The following is a 20218-nucleotide window of genomic DNA, read 5'->3' on the forward strand; positions in this document are numbered from 1 at the left end:
TTGCATCCATCTAGAACCCTCAGAACTACAGTGCTATGATGTCACTCACTTCCACAGGCCTTGCAGAGTGTAAACAACAACAACCCAGCTTTGTTGTGTATGTAACCATAGGGATTGTGATGTCACCTAGAACCTTCACAGCAGCGACAGCTTTATGAGGAGCATCAGCACTGCTCTGCCTGAGCAGAACCATCACCGCCATAGGTTGTCAAATAACCCGGATTTAACCCACACAGGTAAGTCCAATGGGGTGCAGGCATGTCCTCTATGCTTACAGCTTCCCGTGGGTGTTGGTTTGATACCGTTTGGGGACAGCCAAGGAGGCATCTGCAGGCAACAAAGGTAGGTGTGTGCTTGTGTGTGTGTTTCCTATGCAGATCCTAAGCCCAGTGTCACATGCAAGTAGGAGGAGTAAGAAGGGTTCCTGGCAAATCCGGGTTATGGATTGCATTTAAAAAGGCCCCGTGGGAGTGCAATGGGCCCCTGTCTTGCTGCTTAGCAATAATGGTATGGGTTTAGGTTCTGCTGTGTGTACTGGTGGTTGACTGCCCCCCAGCCCAGAGTGTGCATGGAAAATGGTCTGGCAGCCTCCCTGACAGCAAGCAGTGATAGTGCCCATGAAGGGGACCTTGTTGGGCCCGCCCCTTTCACGGTTATCGCTTCTCGGCCTTTTGGCTAAGATCAAGTGTAGTATCTGTTCTTATCAGTTTAATATCTGATACGTCCCCTATCTGGGGACCATATATTAAATGGATTTTTGAGAACGGGGGCCGATTTCGAAGCTTGCTTCCGTCGCCCTATGCATTGACCCGATATGGCAGTATCTTCGGGTACAGTGCACCACCACCTTACAGGGTTAAAAAGAAAGATTCCTACTTTCATTGCTACCTGCTTGCTGGCTAGCCAGCTAGCCAGCCCTGTGGGCCTTGCTGCTGCTGCTGCTGCTGCTGCTGCTGCAGCCAAAAAACAAAAGGTGGTGCTGCTGCTGCTTCTGCTGCTTCTGCTGCTTCTGCTTGTGTCTGGCCGCTGTTGGAGCGTCCAGGCACAGGACTTCTGCTGCTGCTGACTAAATGGCCTCCTTAATTGGATCATTTGAGTAGCCAGCACACCTGTGCAGGTAGGGCATGACATGATAGGCAGCTGCCTTGATAGCGGGTGGGTGCTGAATGTTCCTAATTGACAAAATAAGATTAATGCTTATGAAGAAATATAAAATCTCATCCCTTCCCCAATATCGCGCCACACCCCTACCCCTTAATTCCCTGGTTGAACTTGATGGACATATGTCTTTTTTCGACCGTACTAACTATGTAACTATGTAACATAACATGGGGGGGTCTCCTGGCTGTTCACACAGGTGTGTCATTGCTGTACATTGACCATGCATTGCTTCTGTGGTATTGCAAAGGCAAAGACAAATGCTTCCAGCCATCCATTGCACTAATGGATTGGTCATCAGCTGGCTGTCTATGTCCCGCATCAATATAGACCAAAGTACAGAGGGTTAGGCTATGCTATAGTGCACCTACCTGATGCATCAGAAGGTGCGAGGCCCTTGCTAAATTCTGTGCACAGACTTTGAGATCTATGCTTTAGACTGTATCTAAACCTGCTCCAACATGGACTGACATTCTGGCCTACTTTCAGCCGATGCGACTTGTCTGTCGCTGAACAGTCGCTTTTTATGTATTCAGCACCTATGTATAATGTTGTAAAAATGCTCTAGAAGCTAAAGTCGCAGAAATGTCACACATATTTGGCCTGCAACTTTCTGTGCGACAAATTCAGACAGGAAAAATCAGTATAAATCCTTAGAAAATTATCCCCCAGTGTCTCCATCTGCTGGCGGTATTGAATAAGCATTGCTGCACTGATGGGGTATGCATTAGACGAAAAAAAAGAAGAAAAAGAAGAATAATACGCCCAGAAAAGAGGCGAAAAGGAGAAAAACGTAAAAAAACGTGAAAAAAAAGTAAGAGGAAGAGAAGGGAAAAAAAGGTGGAAATGGGTTTAAAAGTGATTTCGGCGGAGAAATATATATATATATATATATATATATATATATATATATATACGCGCACACACACACATATATATAAACGTATTCTCCGTTGAGATATTGCAGCCGCTGCTGTGTCCAGGCCCAGGAGCCTTAGCACTGTGCTGTGATGTCACTCAATACCACTGACATCACTAGGTGTAAACAACATCTCTCCTTTGCTGTGTATGTGACTATGGAGCTGTTTGGTGATGTCGTCTATTATGGCCTTCATAGAAGCAACAGGAGATTGTTGCATCCATCTAGAACCCTCAGAACTACAGTGCTATGATGTCACTCACTTCCACAGGCCTTGCAGAGTGTAAACAACAACAACCCAGCTTTGTTGTGTATGTAACCATAGGGATTGTGATGTCACCTAGAACCTTCACAGCAGCGACAGCTTTATGAGGAGCATCAGCACTGCTCTGCCTGAGCAGAACCATCACCGCCATAGGTTGTCAAATAACCCGGATTTAACCCACACAGGTAAGTCCAATGGGGTGCAGGCATGTCCTCTATGCTTACAGCTTCCCGTGGGTGTTGGTTTGATACCGTTTGGGGACAGCCAAGGAGGCATCTGCAGGCAACAAAGGTAGGTGTGTGCTTGTGTGTGTGTTTCCTATGCAGATCCTAAGCCCAGTGTCACATGCAAGTAGGAGGAGTAAGAAGGGTTCCTGGCAAATCCGGGTTATGGATTGCATTTAAAAAGGCCCCGTGGGAGTGCAATGGGCCCCTGTCTTGCTGCTTAGCAATAATGGTATGGGTTTAGGTTCTGCTGTGTGTACTGGTGGTTGACTGCCCCCCAGCCCAGAGTGTGCATGGAAAATTGTCTGGCAGCCTCCCTGACAGCAAGCAGTGATAGTGCCCATGAAGGGGACCTTGTTGGGCCCGCCCCTTTCACGGTTATCGCTTCTCGGCCTTTTGGCTAAGATCAAGTGTAGTATCTGTTCTTATCAGTTTAATATCTGATACGTCCCCTATCTGGGGACCATATATTAAATGGATTTTTGAGAACGGGGGCCGATTTCGAAGCTTGCTTCCGTCGCCCTATGCATTGACCCGATATGGCAGTATCTTCGGGTACAGTGCACCACCCCCTTACAGGGTTAAAAAGAAAGATTCCTACTTTCATTGCTACCTGCTTGCTGGCTAGCCAGCTAGCCAGCCCTGTGGGCCTTGCTGCTGCTGCTGCTGCTGCTGCTGCAGCCAAAAAACAAAAGGTGGTGCTGCTGCTGCTTCTGCTGCTTCTGCTTGTGTCTGGCCGCTGTTGGAGCGTCCAGGCACAGGACTTCTGCTGCTGCTGACTAAATGGCCTCCTTAATTGGATCATTTGAGTAGCCAGCACACCTGTGCAGGTAGGGCATGACATGATAGGCAGCTGCCTTGATAGCGGGTGGGTGCTGAATGTTCCTAATTGACAAAATAAGATTAATGCTTATGAAGAAATATAAAATCTCATCCCTTCCCCAATATCGCGCCACACCCCTACCCCTTAATTCCCTGGTTGAACTTGATGGACATATGTCTTTTTTCGACCGTACTAACTATGTAACTATGTAACATAACATGGGGGGGTCTCCTGGCTGTTCACACAGGTGTGTCATTGCTGTACATTGACCATGCATTGCTTCTGTGGTATTGCAAAGGCAAAGACAAATGCTTCCAGCCATCCATTGCACTAATGGATTGGTCATCAGCTGGCTGTCTATGTCCCGCATCAATATAGACCAAAGTACAGAGGGTTAGGCTATGCTATAGTGCACCTACCTGATGCATCAGAAGGTGCGAGGCCCTTGCTAAATTCTGTGCACAGACTTTGAGATCTATGCTTTAGACTGTATCTAAACCTGCTCCAACATGGACTGACATTCTGGCCTACTTTCAGCCAATGCGACTTGTCTGTCGCTGAACAGTCGCTTTTTATGTATTCAGCACCTATGTATAATGTTGTAAAAATGCTCTAGAAGCTAAAGTCGCAGAAATGTCACACATATTTGGCCTGCAACTTTCTGTGCGACAAATTCAGACAGGAAAAATCAGTATAAATCCTTAGAAAATTATCCCCCAGTGTCTCCATCTGCTGGCGGTATTGAATAAGCATTGCTGCACTGATGGGGTATGCATTAGACGAAAAAAAAGAAGAAAAAGAAGAATAATACGCCCAGAAAAGAGGCGAAAAGGAGAAAAACGTAAAAAAACGTGAAAAAAAAGTAAGAGGAAGAGAAGGGAAAAAAAGGTGGAAATGGGTTTAAAAGTGATTTCGGCGGAGAAATATATATATATATATATATATATATATATATATATATATATATACGCGCACACACACACATATATATAAACGTATTCTCCGTTGAGATATTGCAGCCGCTGCTGTGTCCAGGCCCAGGAGCCTTAGCACTGTGCTGTGATGTCACTCAATACCACTGACATCACTAGGTGTAAACAACATCTCTCCTTTGCTGTGTATGTGACTATGGAGCTGTTTGGTGATGTCGTCTATTATGGCCTTCATAGAAGCAACAGGAGATTGTTGCATCCATCTAGAACCCTCAGAACTACAGTGCTATGATGTCACTCACTTCCACAGGCCTTGCAGAGTGTAAACAACAACAACCCAGCTTTGTTGTGTATGTAACCATAGGGATTGTGATGTCACCTAGAACCTTCACAGCAGCGACAGCTTTATGAGGAGCATCAGCACTGCTCTGCCTGAGCAGAACCATCACCGCCATAGGTTGTCAAATAACCCGGATTTAACCCACACAGGTAAGTCCAATGGGGTGCAGGCATGTCCTCTATGCTTACAGCTTCCCGTGGGTGTTGGTTTGATACCGTTTGGGGACAGCCAAGGAGGCATCTGCAGGCAACAAAGGTAGGTGTGTGCTTGTGTGTGTGTTTCCTATGCAGATCCTAAGCCCAGTGTCACATGCAAGTAGGAGGAGTAAGAAGGGTTCCTGGCAAATCCGGGTTATGGATTGCATTTAAAAAGGCCCCGTGGGAGTGCAATGGGCCCCTGTCTTGCTGCTTAGCAATAATGGTATGGGTTTAGGTTCTGCTGTGTGTACTGGTGGTTGACTGCCCCCCAGCCCAGAGTGTGCATGGAAAATTGTCTGGCAGCCTCCCTGACAGCAAGCAGTGATAGTGCCCATGAAGGGGACCTTGTTGGGCCCGCCCCTTTCACGGTTATCGCTTCTCGGCCTTTTGGCTAAGATCAAGTGTAGTATCTGTTCTTATCAGTTTAATATCTGATACGTCCCCTATCTGGGGACCATATATTAAATGGATTTTTGAGAACGGGGGCCGATTTCGAAGCTTGCTTCCGTCGCCCTATGCATTGACCCGATATGGCAGTATCTTCGGGTACAGTGCACCACCCCCTTACAGGGTTAAAAAGAAAGATTCCTACTTTCATTGCTACCTGCTTGCTGGCTAGCCAGCTAGCCAGCCCTGTGGGCCTTGCTGCTGCTGCTGCTGCTGCAGCCAAAAAACAAAAGGTGGTGCTGCTGCTGCTTCTGCTGCTTCTGCTTGTGTCTGGCCGCTGTTGGAGCGTCCAGGCACAGGACTTCTGCTGCTGCTGACTAAATGGCCTCCTTAATTGGATCATTTGAGTAGCCAGCACACCTGTGCAGGTAGGGCATGACATGATAGGCAGCTGCCTTGATAGCGGGTGGGTGCTGAATGTTCCTAATTGACAAAATAAGATTAATGCTTATGAAGAAATATAAAATCTCATCCCTTCCCCAATATCGCGCCACACCCCTACCCCTTAATTCCCTGGTTGAACTTGATGGACATATGTCTTTTTTCGACCGTACTAACTATGTAACTATGTAACATAACATGGGGGGGTCTCCTGGCTGTTCACACAGGTGTGTCATTGCTGTACATTGACCATGCATTGCTTCTGTGGTATTGCAAAGGCAAAGACAAATGCTTCCAGCCATCCATTGCACTAATGGATTGGTCATCAGCTGGCTGTCTATGTCCCGCATCAATATAGACCAAAGTACAGAGGGTTAGGCTATGCTATAGTGCACCTACCTGATGCATCAGAAGGTGCGAGGCCCTTGCTAAATTCTGTGCACAGACTTTGAGATCTATGCTTTAGACTGTATCTAAACCTGCTCCAACATGGACTGACATTCTGGCCTACTTTCAGCCGATGCGACTTGTCTGTCGCTGAACAGTCGCTTTTTATGTATTCAGCACCTATGTATAATGTTGTAAAAATGCTCTAGAAGCTAAAGTCGCAGAAATGTCACACATATTTGGCCTGCAACTTTCTGTGCGACAAATTCAGACAGGAAAAATCAGTATAAATCCTTAGAAAATTATCCCCCAGTGTCTCCATCTGCTGGCGGTATTGAATAAGCATTGCTGCACTGATGGGGTATGCATTAGACGAAAAAAAAGAAGAAAAAGAAGAATAATACGCCCAGAAAAGAGGCGAAAAGGAGAAAAACGTAAAAAAACGTGAAAAAAAAGTAAGAGGAAGAGAAGGGAAAAAAAGGTGGAAATGGGTTTAAAAGTGATTTCGGCGGAGAAATATATATATATATATATATATATATATATATATATATATACGCGCACACACACACATATATATAAACGTATTCTCCGTTGAGATATTGCAGCCGCTGCTGCTGTGTCCAGGCCCAGGAGCCTTAGCACTGTGCTGTGATGTCACTCAATACCACTGACATCACTAGGTGTAAACAACATCTCTCCTTTGCTGTGTATGTGACTATGGAGCTGTTTGGTGATGTCGTCTATTATGGCCTTCATAGAAGCAACAGGAGATTGTTGCATCCATCTAGAACCCTCAGAATTACAGTGCTATGATGTCACTCACTTCCACAGGCCTTGCAGAGTGTAAACAACAACAACCCAGCTTTGTTGTGTATGTAACCATAGGGATTGTGATGTCACCTAGAACCTTCACAGCAGCGACAGCTTTATGAGGAGCATCAGCACTGCTCTGCCTGAGCAGAACCATCACCGCCATAGGTTGTCAAATAACCCGGATTTAACCCACACAGGTAAGTCCAATGGGGTGCAGGCATGTCCTCTATGCTTACAGCTTCCCGTGGGTGTTGGTTTGATACCGTTTGGGGACAGCCAAGGAGGCATCTGCAGGCAACAAAGGTAGGTGTGTGCTTGTGTGTGTGTTTCCTATGCAGATCCTAAGCCCAGTGTCACATGCAAGTAGGAGGAGTAAGAAGGGTTCCTGGCAAATCCGGGTTATGGATTGCATTTAAAAAGGCCCCGTGGGAGTGCAATGGGCCCCTGTCTTGCTGCTTAGCAATAATGGTATGGGTTTAGGTTCTGCTGTGTGTACTGGTGGTTGACTGCCCCCCAGCCCAGAGTGTGCATGGAAAATTGTCTGGCAGCCTCCCTGACAGCAAGCAGTGATAGTGCCCATGAAGGGGACCTTGTTGGGCCCGCCCCTTTCACGGTTATCGCTTCTCGGCCTTTTGGCTAAGATCAAGTGTAGTATCTGTTCTTATCAGTTTAATATCTGATACGTCCCCTATCTGGGGACCATATATTAAATGGATTTTTGAGAACGGGGGCCGATTTCGAAGCTTGCTTCCGTCGCCCTATGCATTGACCCGATATGGCAGTATCTTCGGGTACAGTGCACCACCCCCTTACAGGGTTAAAAAGAAAGATTCCTACTTTCATTGCTACCTGCTTGCTGGCTAGCCAGCTAGCCAGCCCTGTGGGCCTGCTGCTGCTGCTGCTGCTGCTGCTGCTGCTGCTGCAGCCAAAAAACAAAAGGTGGTGCTGCTGCTGCTTCTGCTGCTTCTGCTTGTGTCTGGCCGCTGTTGGAGCGTCCAGGCACAGGACTTCTGCTGCTGCTGACTAAATGGCCTCCTTAATTGGATCATTTGAGTAGCCAGCACACCTGTGCAGGTAGGGCATGACATGATAGGCAGCTGCCTTGATAGCGGGTGGGTGCTGAATGTTCCTAATTGACAAAATAAGATTAATGCTTATGAAGAAATATAAAATCTCATCCCTTCCCCAATATCGCGCCACACCCCTACCCCTTAATTCCCTGGTTGAACTTGATGGACATATGTCTTTTTTCGACCGTACTAACTATGTAACTATGTAACATAACATGGGGGGGTCTCCTGGCTGTTCACACAGGTGTGTCATTGCTGTACATTGACCATGCATTGCTTCTGTGGTATTGCAAAGGCAAAGACAAATGCTTCCAGCCATCCATTGCACTAATGGATTGGTCATCAGCTGGCTGTCTATGTCCCGCATCAATATAGACCAAAGTACAGAGGGTTAGGCTATGCTATAGTGCACCTACCTGATGCATCAGAAGGTGCGAGGCCCTTGCTAAATTCTGTGCACAGACTTTGAGATCTATGCTTTAGACTGTATCTAAACCTGCTCCAACATGGACTGACATTCTGGCCTACTTTCAGCCGATGCGACTTGTCTGTCGCTGAACAGTCGCTTTTTATGTATTCAGCACCTATGTATAATGTTGTAAAAATGCTCTAGAAGCTAAAGTCGCAGAAATGTCACACATATTTGGCCTGCAACTTTCTGTGCGACAAATTCAGACAGGAAAAATCAGTATAAATCCTTAGAAAATTATCCCCCAGTGTCTCCATCTGCTGGCGGTATTGAATAAGCATTGCTGCACTGATGGGGTATGCATTAGACGAAAAAAAAGAAGAAAAAGAAGAATAATACGCCCAGAAAAGAGGCGAAAAGGAGAAAAACGTAAAAAAACGTGAAAAAAAGTAAGAGGAAGAGAAGGGAAAAAAAGGTGGAAATGGGTTTAAAAGTGATTTCGGCGGAGATATATATATATATATATATATATATATATATATATATATATATATATATATACGCGCACACACACACATATATATAAACGTATTCTCCGTTGAGATATTGCAGCCGCTGCTGTGTCCAGGCCCAGGAGCCTTAGCACTGTGCTGTGATGTCACTCAATACCACTGACATCACTAGGTGTAAACAACATCTCTCCTTTGCTGTGTATGTGACTATGGAGCTGTTTGGTGATGTCGTCTATTATGGCCTTCATAGAAGCAACAGGAGATTGTTGCATCCATCTAGAACCCTCAGAACTACAGTGCTATGATGTCACTCACTTCCACAGGCCTTGCAGAGTGTAAACAACAACAACCCAGCTTTGTTGTGTATGTAACCATAGGGATTGTGATGTCACCTAGAACCTTCACAGCAGCGACAGCTTTATGAGGAGCATCAGCACTGCTCTGCCTGAGCAGAACCATCACCGCCATAGGTTGTCAAATAACCCGGATTTAACCCACACAGGTAAGTCCAATGGGGTGCAGGCATGTCCTCTATGCTTACAGCTTCCCGTGGGTGTTGGTTTGATACCGTTTGGGGACAGCCAAGGAGGCATCTGCAGGCAACAAAGGTAGGTGTGTGCTTGTGTGTGTGTTTCCTATGCAGATCCTAAGCCCAGTGTCACATGCAAGTAGGAGGAGTAAGAAGGGTTCCTGGCAAATCCGGGTTATGGATTGCATTTAAAAAGGCCCCGTGGGAGTGCAATGGGCCCCTGTCTTGCTGCTTAGCAATAATGGTATGGGTTTAGGTTCTGCTGTGTGTACTGGTGGTTGACTGCCCCCCAGCCCAGAGTGTGCATGGAAAATTGTCTGGCAGCCTCCCTGACAGCAAGCAGTGATAGTGCCCATGAAGGGGACCTTGTTGGGCCCGCCCCTTTCACGGTTATCGCTTCTCGGCCTTTTGGCTAAGATCAAGTGTAGTATCTGTTCTTATCAGTTTAATATCTGATACGTCCCCTATCTGGGGACCATATATTAAATGGATTTTTGAGAACGGGGGCCGATTTCGAAGCTTGCTTCCGTCGCCCTATGCATTGACCCGATATGGCAGTATCTTCGGGTACAGTGCACCACCCCCTTACAGGGTTAAAAAGAAAGATTCCTACTTTCATTGCTACCTGCTTGCTGGCTAGCCAGCTAGCCAGCCCTGTGGGCCTTGCTGCTGCTGCTGCTGCTGCTGCTGCAGCCAAAAAACAAAAGGTGGTGCTGCTGCTGCTTCTGCTGCTTCTGCTTGTGTCTGGCCGCTGTTGGAGCGTCCAGGCACAGGACTTCTGCTGCTGCTGACTAAATGGCCTCCTTAATTGGATCATTTGAGTAGCCAGCACACCTGTGCAGGTAGGGCATGACATGATAGGCAGCTGCCTTGATAGCGGGTGGGTGCTGAATGTTCCTAATTGACAAAATAAGATTAATGCTTATGAAGAAATATAAAATCTCATCCCTTCCCCAATATCGCGCCACACCCCTACCCCTTAATTCCCTGGTTGAACTTGATGGACATATGTCTTTTTTCGACCGTACTAACTATGTAACTATGTAACATAACATGGGGGGGTCTCCTGGCTGTTCACACAGGTGTGTCATTGCTGTACATTGACCATGCATTGCTTCTGTGGTATTGCAAAGGCAAAGACAAATGCTTCCAGCCATCCATTGCACTAATGGATTGGTCATCAGCTGGCTGTCTATGTCCCGCATCAATATAGACCAAAGTACAGAGGGTTAGGCTATGCTATTGTGCACCTACCTGATGCATCAGAAGGTGCGAGGCCCTTGCTAAATTCTGTGCACAGACTTTGAGATCTATGCTTTAGACTGTATCTAAACCTGCTCCAACATGGACTGACATTCTGGCCTACTTTCAGCCGATGCGACTTGTCTGTCGCTGAACAGTCGCTTTTTATGTATTCAGCACCTATGTATAATGTTGTAAAAATGCTCTAGAAGCTAAAGTCGCAGAAATGTCACACATATTTGGCCTGCAACTTTCTGTGCGACAAATTCAGACAGGAAAAATCAGTATAAATCCTTAGAAAATTATCCCCCAGTGTCTCCATCTGCTGGCGGTATTGAATAAGCATTGCTGCACTGATGGGGTATGCATTAGACGAAAAAAAAGAAGAAAAAGAAGAATAATACGCCCAGAAAAGAGGCGAAAAGGAGAAAAACGTAAAAAAACGTGAAAAAAAAGTAAGAGGAAGAGAAGGGAAAAAAAGGTGGAAATGGGTTTAAAAGTGATTTCGGCGGAGAAATATATATATATATATATATATATATATATATATATATATATATATACGCGCACACACACACATATATATAAACGTATTCTCCGTTGAGATATTGCAGCCGCTGCTGTGTCCAGGCCCAGGAGCCTTAGCACTGTGCTGTGATGTCACTCAATACCACTGACATCACTAGGTGTAAACAACATCTCTCCTTTGCTGTGTATGTGACTATGGAGCTGTTTGGTGATGTCGTCTATTATGGCCTTCATAGAAGCAACAGGAGATTGTTGCATCCATCTAGAACCCTCAGAACTACAGTGCTATGATGTCACTCACTTCCACAGGCCTTGCAGAGTGTAAACAACAACAACCCAGCTTTGTTGTGTATGTAACCATAGGGATTGTGATGTCACCTAGAACCTTCACAGCAGCGACAGCTTTATGAGGAGCATCAGCACTGCTCTGCCTGAGCAGAACCATCACCGCCATAGGTTGTCAAATAACCCGGATTTAACCCACACAGGTAAGTCCAATGGGGTGCAGGCATGTCCTCTATGCTTACAGCTTCCCGTGGGTGTTGGTTTGATACCGTTTGGGGACAGCCAAGGAGGCATCTGCAGGCAACAAAGGTAGGTGTGTGCTTGTGTGTGTGTTTCCTATGCAGATCCTAAGCCCAGTGTCACATGCAAGTAGGAGGAGTAAGAAGGGTTCCTGGCAAATCCGGGTTATGGATTGCATTTAAAAAGGCCCCGTGGGAGTGCAATGGGCCCCTGTCTTGCTGCTTAGCAATAATGGTATGGGTTTAGGTTCTGCTGTGTGTACTGGTGGTTGACTGCCCCCCAGCCCAGAGTGTGCATGGAAAATTGTCTGGCAGCCTCCCTGACAGCAAGCAGTGATAGTGCCCATGAAGGGGACCTTGTTGGGCCCGCCCCTTTCACGGTTATCGCTTCTCGGCCTTTTGGCTAAGATCAAGTGTAGTATCTGTTCTTATCAGTTTAATATCTGATACGTCCCCTATCTGGGGACCATATATTAAATGGATTTTTGAGAACGGGGGCCGATTTCGAAGCTTGCTTCCGTCGCCCTATGCATTGACCCGATATGGCAGTATCTTCGGGTACAGTGCACCACCCCCTTACAGGGTTAAAAAGAAAGATTCCTACTTTCATTGCTACCTGCTTGTTGGCTAGCCAGCTAGCCAGCCCTGTGGGCCTTGCTGCTGCTGCTGCTGCTGCTGCTGCTGCAGCCAAAAAACAAAAGGTGGTGCTGCTGCTGCTTCTGCTGCTTCTGCTTGTGTCTGGCCGCTGTTGGAGCGTCCAGGCACAGGACTTCTGCTGCTGCTGACTAAATGGCCTCCTTAATTGGATCATTTGAGTAGCCAGCACACCTGTGCAGGTAGGGCATGACATGATAGGCAGCTGCCTTGATAGCGGGTGGGTGCTGAATGTTCCTAATTGACAAAATAAGATTAATGCTTATGAAGAAATATAAAATCTCATCCCTTCCCCAATATCGCGCCACACCCCTACCCCTTAATTCCCTGGTTGAACTTGATGGACATATGTCTTTTTTCGACCGTACTAACTATGTAACTATGTAACATAACATGGGGGGGTCTCCTGGCTGTTCACACAGGTGTGTCATTGCTGTACATTGACCATGCATTGCTTCTGTGGTATTGCAAAGGCAAAGACAAATGCTTCCAGCCATCCATTGCACTAATGGATTGGTCATCAGCTGGCTGTCTATGTCCCGCATCAATATAGACCAAAGTACAGAGGGTTAGGCTATGCTATAGTGCACCTACCTGATGCATCAGAAGGTGCGAGGCCCTTGCTAAATTCTGTGCACAGACTTTGAGATCTATGCTTTAGACTGTATCTAAACCTGCTCCAACATGGACTGACATTCTGGCCTACTTTCAGCCGATGCGACTTGTCTGTCGCTGAACAGTCGCTTTTTATGTATTCAGCACCTATGTATAATGTTGTAAAAATGCTCTAGAAGCTAAAGTCGCAGAAATGTCACACATATTTGGCCTGCAACTTTCTGTGCGACAAATTCAGACAGGAAAAATCAGTATAAATCCTTAGAAAATTATCCCCCAGTGTCTCCATCTGCTGGCGGTATTGAATAAGCATTGCTGCACTGATGGGGTATGCATTAGACGAAAAAAAAGAAGAAAAAGAAGAATAATACGCCCAGAAAAGAGGCGAAAAGGAGAAAAACGTAAAAAAACGTGAAAAAAAAGTAAGAGGAAGAGAAGGGAAAAAAAGGTGGAAATGGGTTTAAAAGTGATTTCGGCGGAGAAATATATATATATATATATATATATATATATATATATATATATATATATACGCGCACACACACACATATATATAAACGTATTCTCCGTTGAGATATTGCAGCCGCTGCTGTGTCCAGGCCCAGGAGCCTTAGCACTGTGCTGTGATGTCACTCAATACCACTGACATCACTAGGTGTAAACAACATCTCTCCTTTGCTGTGTATGTGACTATGGAGCTGTTTGGTGATGTCGTCTATTATGGCCTTCATAGAAGCAACAGGAGATTGTTGCATCCATCTAGAACCCTCAGAACTACAGTGCTATGATGTCACTCACTTCCACAGGCCTTGCAGAGTGTAAACAACAACAACCCAGCTTTGTTGTGTATGTAACCATAGGGATTGTGATGTCACCTAGAACCTTCACAGCAGCGACAGCTTTATGAGGAGCATCAGCACTGCTCTGCCTGAGCAGAACCATCACCGCCATAGGTTGTCAAATAACCCGGATTTAACCCACACAGGTAAGTCCAATGGGGTGCAGGCATGTCCTCTATGCTTACAGCTTCCCGTGGGTGTTGGTTTGATACCGTTTGGGGACAGCCAAGGAGGCATCTGCAGGCAACAAAGGTAGGTGTGTGCTTGTGTGTGTGTTTCCTATGCAGATCCTAAGCCCAGTGTCACATGCAAGTAGGAGGAGTAAGAAGGGTTCCTGGCAAATCCGGGTTATGGATTGCATTTAAAAAGGCCCCGTGGGAGTGCAATGGGCCCCTGTCTTGCTGCTTAGCAATAATGGTATGGGTTTAGGTTCTGCTGTGTGTACTGGTGGTTGACTGCCCCCCAGCCCAGAGTGTGCATGGAAAATTGTCTGGCAGCCTCCCTGACAGCAAGCAGTGATAGTGCCCATGAAGGGGACCTTGTTGGGCCCGCCCCTTTCACGGTTATCGCTTCTCGGCCTTTTGGCTAAGATCAAGTGTAGTATCTGTTCTTATCAGTTTAATATCTGATACGTCCCCTATCTGGGGACCATATATTAAATGGATTTTTGAGAACGGGGGCCGATTTCGAAGCTTGCTTCCGTCGCCCTATGCATTGACCCGATATGGCAGTATCTTCGGGTACAGTGCACCACCCCCTTACAGGGTTAAAAAGAAAGATTCCTACTTTCATTGCTACCTGCTTGCTGGCTAGCCAGCTAGCCAGCCCTGTGGGCCTTGCTGCTGCTGCTGCTGCTGCTGCTGCTGCAGCCAAAAAACAAAAGGTGGTGCTGCTGCTGCTTCTGCTGCTTCTGCTTGTGTCTGGCCGCTGTTGGAGCGTCCAGGCACAGGACTTCTGCTGCTGCTGACTAAATGGCCTCCTTAATTGGATCATTTGAGTAGCCAGCACACCTGTGCAGGTAGGGCATGACATGATAGGCAGCTGCCTTGATAGCGGGTGGGTGCTGAATGTTCCTAATTGACAAAATAAGATTAATGCTTATGAAGAAATATAAAATCTCATCCCTTCCCCAATATCGCGCCACACCCCTACCCCTTAATTCCCTGGTTGAACTTGATGGACATATGTCTTTTTTCGACCGTACTAACTATGTAACTATGTAACATAACATGGGGGGGTCTCCTGGCTGTTCACACAGGTGTGTCATTGCTGTACATTGACCATGCATTGCTTCTGTGGTATTGCAAAGGCAAAGACAAATGCTTCCAGCCATCCATTGCACTAATGGATTGGTCATCAGCTGGCTGTCTATGTCCCGCATCAATATAGACCAAAGTACAGAGGGTTAGGCTATGCTATAGTGCACCTACCTGATGCATCAGAAGGTGCGAGGCCCTTGCTAAATTCTGTGCACAGACTTTGAGATCTATGCTTTAGACTGTATCTAAACCTGCTCCAACATGGACTGACATTCTGGCCTACTTTCAGCCGATGCGACTTGTCTGTCGCTGAACAGTCGCTTTTTATGTATTCAGCACCTATGTATAATGTTGTAAAAATGCTCTAGAAGCTAAAGTCGCAGAAATGTCACACATATTTGGCCTGCAACTTTCTGTGCGACAAATTCAGACAGGAAAAATCAGTATAAATCCTTAGAAAATTATCCCCCAGTGTCTCCATCTGCTGGCGGTATTGAATAAGCATTGCTGCACTGATGGGGTATGCATTAGACGAAAAAAAAGAAGAAAAAGAAGAATAATACGCCCAGAAAAGAGGCGAAAAGGAGAAAAACGTAAAAAAACGTGAAAAAAAAGTAAGAGGAAGAGAAGGGAAAAAAAGGTGGAAATGGGTTTAAAAGTGATTTCGGCGGAGAAATATATATATATATATATATATATATATATATATACGCGCACACACACACATATATATAAACGTATTCTCCGTTGAGATATTGCAGCCGCTGCTGTGTCCAGGCCCAGGAGCCTTAGCACTGTGCTGTGATGTCACTCAATACCACTGACATCACTAGGTGTAAACAACATCTCTCCTTTGCTGTGTATGTGACTATGGAGCTGTTTGGTGATGTCGTCTATTACGGCCTTCATAGAAGCAACAGGAGATTGTTGCATCCATCTAGAACCCTCAGAACTACAGTGCTATGATGTCACTCACTTCCACAGGCCTTGCAGAGTGTAAACAACAACAACCCAGCTTTGTTGTGTATGTAACCATAGGGATTGTGATGTCACCTAGAACCTTCACAGCAGCGACAGCTTTATGAGGAGCATCAGCACTGCTCTGCCTGAGCAGAACCATCACCGCCATAGGTTGTCAAATAACCCGGATTTAACCCACACAGGTAAGTCCAATGGGGTGCAGGCATGTCCTCTATGCTTACAGCTTCCCGTGGGTGTTGGTTTGATACCGTTTGGGGACAGCCAAGGAGGCATCTGCAGGCAACAAAGGTAGGTGTGTGCTTGTGTGTGTGTTTCCTATGCAGATCCTAAGCCCAGTGTCACATGCAAGTAGGAGGAGTAAGAAGGGTTCCTGGCAAATCCGGGTTATGGATTGCATTTAAAAAGGCCCCGTGGGAGTGCAATGGGCCCCTGTCTTGCTGCTTAGCAATAATGGTATGGGTTTAGGTTCTGCTGTGTGTACTGGTGGTTGACTGCCCCCCAGCCCAGAGTGTGCATGGAAAATTGTCTGGCAGCCTCCCTGACAGCAAGCAGTGATAGTGCCCATGAAGGGGACCTTGTTGGGCCCGCCCCTTTCACGGTTATCGCTTCTCGGCCTTTTGGCTAAGATCAAGTGTAGTATCTGTTCTTATCAGTTTAATATCTGATACGTCCCCTATCTGGGGACCATATATTAAATGGATTTTTGAGAACGGGGGCCGATTTCGAAGCTTGCTTCCGTCGCCCTATGCATTGACCCGATATGGCAGTATCTTCGGGTACAGTGCACCACCCCCTTACAGGGTTAAAAAGAAAGATTCCTACTTTCATTGCTACCTGCTTGCTGGCTAGCCAGCTAGCCAGCCCTGTGGGCCTTGCTGCTGCTGCTGCTGCTGCTGCTGCTGCAGCCAAAAAACAAAAGGTGGTGCTGCTGCTGCTTCTGCTGCTTCTGCTTGTGTCTGGCCGCTGTTGGAGCGTCCAGGCACAGGACTTCTGCTGCTGCTGACTAAATGGCCTCCTTAATTGGATCATTTGAGTAGCCAGCACACCTGTGCAGGTAGGGCATGACATGATAGGCAGCTGCCTTGATAGCGGGTGGGTGCTGAATGTTCCTAATTGACAAAATAAGATTAATGCTTATGAAGAAATATAAAATCTCATCCCTTCCCCAATATCGCGCCACACCCCTACCCCTTAATTCCCTGGTTGAACTTGATGGACATATGTCTTTTTTCGACCGTACTAACTATGTAACTATGTAACATAACATGGGGGGGTCTCCTGGCTGTTCACACAGGTGTGTCATTGCTGTACATTGACCATGCATTGCTTCTGTGGTATTGCAAAGGCAAAGACAAATGCTTCCAGCCATCCATTGCACTAATGGATTGGTCATCAGCTGGCTGTCTATGTCCCGCATCAATATAGACCAAAGTACAGAGGGTTAGGCTATGCTATAGTGCACCTACCTGATGCATCAGAAGGTGCGAGGCCCTTGCTAAATTCTGTGCACAGACTTTGAGATCTATGCTTTAGACTGTATCTAAACCTGCTCCAACATGGACTGACATTCTGGCCTACTTTCAGCCGATGCGACTTGTCTGTCGCTGAACAGTCGCTTTTTATGTATTCAGCACCTATGTATAATGTTGTAAAAATGCTCTAGAAGCTAAAGTCGCAGAAATGTCACACATATTTGGCCTGCAACTTTCTGTGCGACAAATTCAGACAGGAAAAATCAGTATAAATCCTTAGAAAATTATCCCCCAGTGTCTCCATCTGCTGGCGGTATTGAATAAGCATTGCTGCACTGATGGGGTATGCATTAGACGAAAAAAAAGAAGAAAAAGAAGAATAATACGCCCAGAAAAGAGGCGAAAAGGAGAAAAACGTAAAAAAACGTGAAAAAAAAGTAAGAGGAAGAGAAGGGAAAAAAAGGTGGAAATGGGTTTAAAAGTGATTTCGGCGGAGAAATATATATATATATATATATATATATATATATATATATATATATACGCGCACACACACACATATATATAAACGTATTCTCCGTTGAGATATTGCAGCCGCTGCTGTGTCCAGGCCCAGGAGCCTTAGCACTGTGCTGTGATGTCACTCAATACCACTGACATCACTAGGTGTAAACAACATCTCTCCTTTGCTGTGTATGTGACTATGGAGCTGTTTGGTGATGTCGTCTATTATGGCCTTCATAGAAGCAACAGGAGATTGTTGCATCCATCTAGAACCCTCAGAACTACAGTGCTATGATGTCACTCACTTCCACAGGCCTTGCAGAGTGTAAACAACAACAACCCAGCTTTGTTGTGTATGTAACCATAGGGATTGTGATGTCACCTAGAACCTTCACAGCAGCGACAGCTTTATGAGGAGCATCAGCACTGCTCTGCCTGAGCAGAACCATCACCGCCATAGGTTGTCAAATAACCCGGATTTAACCCACACAGGTAAGTCCAATGGGGTGCAGGCATGTCCTCTATGCTTACAGCTTCCCGTGGGTGTTGGTTTGATACCGTTTGGGGACAGCCAAGGAGGCATCTGCAGGCAACAAAGGTAGGTGTGTGCTTGTGTGTGTGTTTCCTATGCAGATCCTAAGCCCAGTGTCACATGCAAGTAGGAGGAGTAAGAAGGGTTCCTGGCAAATCCGGGTTATGGATTGCATTTAAAAAGGCCCCGTGGGAGTGCAATGGGCCCCTGTCTTGCTGCTTAGCAATAATGGTATGGGTTTAGGTTCTGCTGTGTGTACTGGTGGTTGACTGCCCCCCAGCCCAGAGTGTGCATGGAAAATTGTCTGGCAGCCTCCCTGACAGCAAGCAGTGATAGTGCCCATGAAGGGGACCTTGTTGGGCCCGCCCCTTTCACGGTTATCGCTTCTCGGCCTTTTGGCTAAGATCAAGTGTAGTATCTGTTCTTATCAGTTTAATATCTGATACGTCCCCTATCTGGGGACCATATATTAAATGGATTTTTGAGAACGGGGGCCGATTTCGAAGCTTGCTTCCGTCGCCCTATGCATTGACCCGATATGGCAGTATCTTCGGGTACAGTGCACCACCCCCTTACAGGGTTAAAAAGAAAGATTCCTACTTTCATTGCTACCTGCTTGCTGGCTAGCCAGCTAGCCAGCCCTGTGGGCCTTGCTGCTGCTGCTGCTGCTGCTGCTGCTGCAGCCAAAAAACAAAAGGTGGTGCTGCTGCTGCTTCTGCTGCTTCTGCTTGTGTCTGGCCGCTGTTGGAGCGTCCAGGCACAGGACTTCTGCTGCTGCTGACTAAATGGCCTCCTTAATTGGATCATTTGAGTAGCCAGCACACCTGTGCAGGTAGGGCATGACATGATAGGCAGCTGCCTTGATAGCGGGTGGGTGCTGAATGTTCCTAATTGACAAAATAAGATTAATGCTTATGAAGAAATATAAAATCTCATCCCTTCCCCAATATCGCGCCACACCCCTACCCCTTAATTCCCTGGTTGAACTTGATGGACATATGTCTTTTTTCGACCGTACTAACTATGTAACTATGTAACATAACATGGGGGGGTCTCCTGGCTGTTCACACAGGTGTGTCATTGCTGTACATTGACCATGCATTGCTTCTGTGGTATTGCAAAGGCAAAGACAAATGCTTCCAGCCATCCATTGCACTAATGGATTGGTCATCAGCTGGCTGTCTATGTCCCGCATCAATATAGACCAAAGTACAGAGGGTTAGGCTATGCTATAGTGCACCTACCTGATGCATCAGAAGGTGCGAGGCCCTTGCTAAATTCTGTGCACAGACTTTGAGATCTATGCTTTAGACTGTATCTAAACCTGCTCCAACATGGACTGACATTCTGGCCTACTTTCAGCCGATGCGACTTGTCTGTCGCTGAACAGTCGCTTTTTATGTATTCAGCACCTATGTATAATGTTGTAAAAATGCTCTAGAAGCTAAAGTCGCAGAAATGTCACACATATTTGGCCTGCAACTTTCTGTGCGACAAATTCAGACAGGAAAAATCAGTATAAATCCTTAGAAAATTATCCCCCAGTGTCTCCATCTGCTGGCGGTATTGAATAAGCATTGCTGCACTGATGGGGTATGCATTAGACGAAAAAAAAGAAGAAAAAGAAGAATAATACGCCCAGAAAAGAGGCGAAAAGGA

At 46.2% G+C, this 20218-nt stretch overlaps 9 non-coding genes across 9 annotated transcripts; all 9 read left to right on the top strand.

Moving 5' to 3' along the window:
* The first annotated feature begins 655 nt into the window (after positions 1-655).
* On the top strand, positions 656-846 carry LOC130302852 (U2 spliceosomal RNA). Its single transcript, XR_008852998.1, has one exon. It is a non-coding gene; the product is annotated as a U2 spliceosomal RNA (small nuclear RNA).
* Positions 847-2946: 2100 nt separating this feature from the next.
* Positions 2947-3137, top strand: LOC130302816 (U2 spliceosomal RNA). The gene has a single exon (XR_008852964.1). It is a non-coding gene; the product is annotated as a U2 spliceosomal RNA (small nuclear RNA).
* Positions 3138-5229: 2092 nt separating this feature from the next.
* LOC130302817 (U2 spliceosomal RNA) lies at positions 5230-5420 on the top strand. The gene has a single exon (XR_008852965.1). It is a non-coding gene; the product is annotated as a U2 spliceosomal RNA (small nuclear RNA).
* A 2085-nt stretch (positions 5421-7505) lies between these two features.
* Positions 7506-7696, top strand: LOC130302819 (U2 spliceosomal RNA). The gene has a single exon (XR_008852966.1). It is a non-coding gene; the product is annotated as a U2 spliceosomal RNA (small nuclear RNA).
* Positions 7697-9801: 2105 nt separating this feature from the next.
* On the top strand, positions 9802-9992 carry LOC130302820 (U2 spliceosomal RNA). Its single transcript, XR_008852967.1, has one exon. It is a non-coding gene; the product is annotated as a U2 spliceosomal RNA (small nuclear RNA).
* A 2094-nt stretch (positions 9993-12086) lies between these two features.
* On the top strand, positions 12087-12277 carry LOC130302821 (U2 spliceosomal RNA). The gene has a single exon (XR_008852968.1). It is a non-coding gene; the product is annotated as a U2 spliceosomal RNA (small nuclear RNA).
* A 2099-nt stretch (positions 12278-14376) lies between these two features.
* LOC130302822 (U2 spliceosomal RNA) lies at positions 14377-14567 on the top strand. Its single transcript, XR_008852969.1, has one exon. It is a non-coding gene; the product is annotated as a U2 spliceosomal RNA (small nuclear RNA).
* A 2085-nt stretch (positions 14568-16652) lies between these two features.
* On the top strand, positions 16653-16843 carry LOC130302823 (U2 spliceosomal RNA). Its single transcript, XR_008852970.1, has one exon. It is a non-coding gene; the product is annotated as a U2 spliceosomal RNA (small nuclear RNA).
* Positions 16844-18938: 2095 nt separating this feature from the next.
* Positions 18939-19129, top strand: LOC130302824 (U2 spliceosomal RNA). Its single transcript, XR_008852971.1, has one exon. It is a non-coding gene; the product is annotated as a U2 spliceosomal RNA (small nuclear RNA).
* The last annotated feature ends 1089 nt before the right edge of the window (positions 19130-20218 follow it).

The sequence above is a fragment of the Hyla sarda genome, unplaced genomic scaffold (assembly GCF_029499605.1).
Source record: "Hyla sarda isolate aHylSar1 unplaced genomic scaffold, aHylSar1.hap1 scaffold_1184, whole genome shotgun sequence".
NCBI classification, from domain to species: Eukaryota; Metazoa; Chordata; class Amphibia; order Anura; family Hylidae; genus Hyla; species Hyla sarda.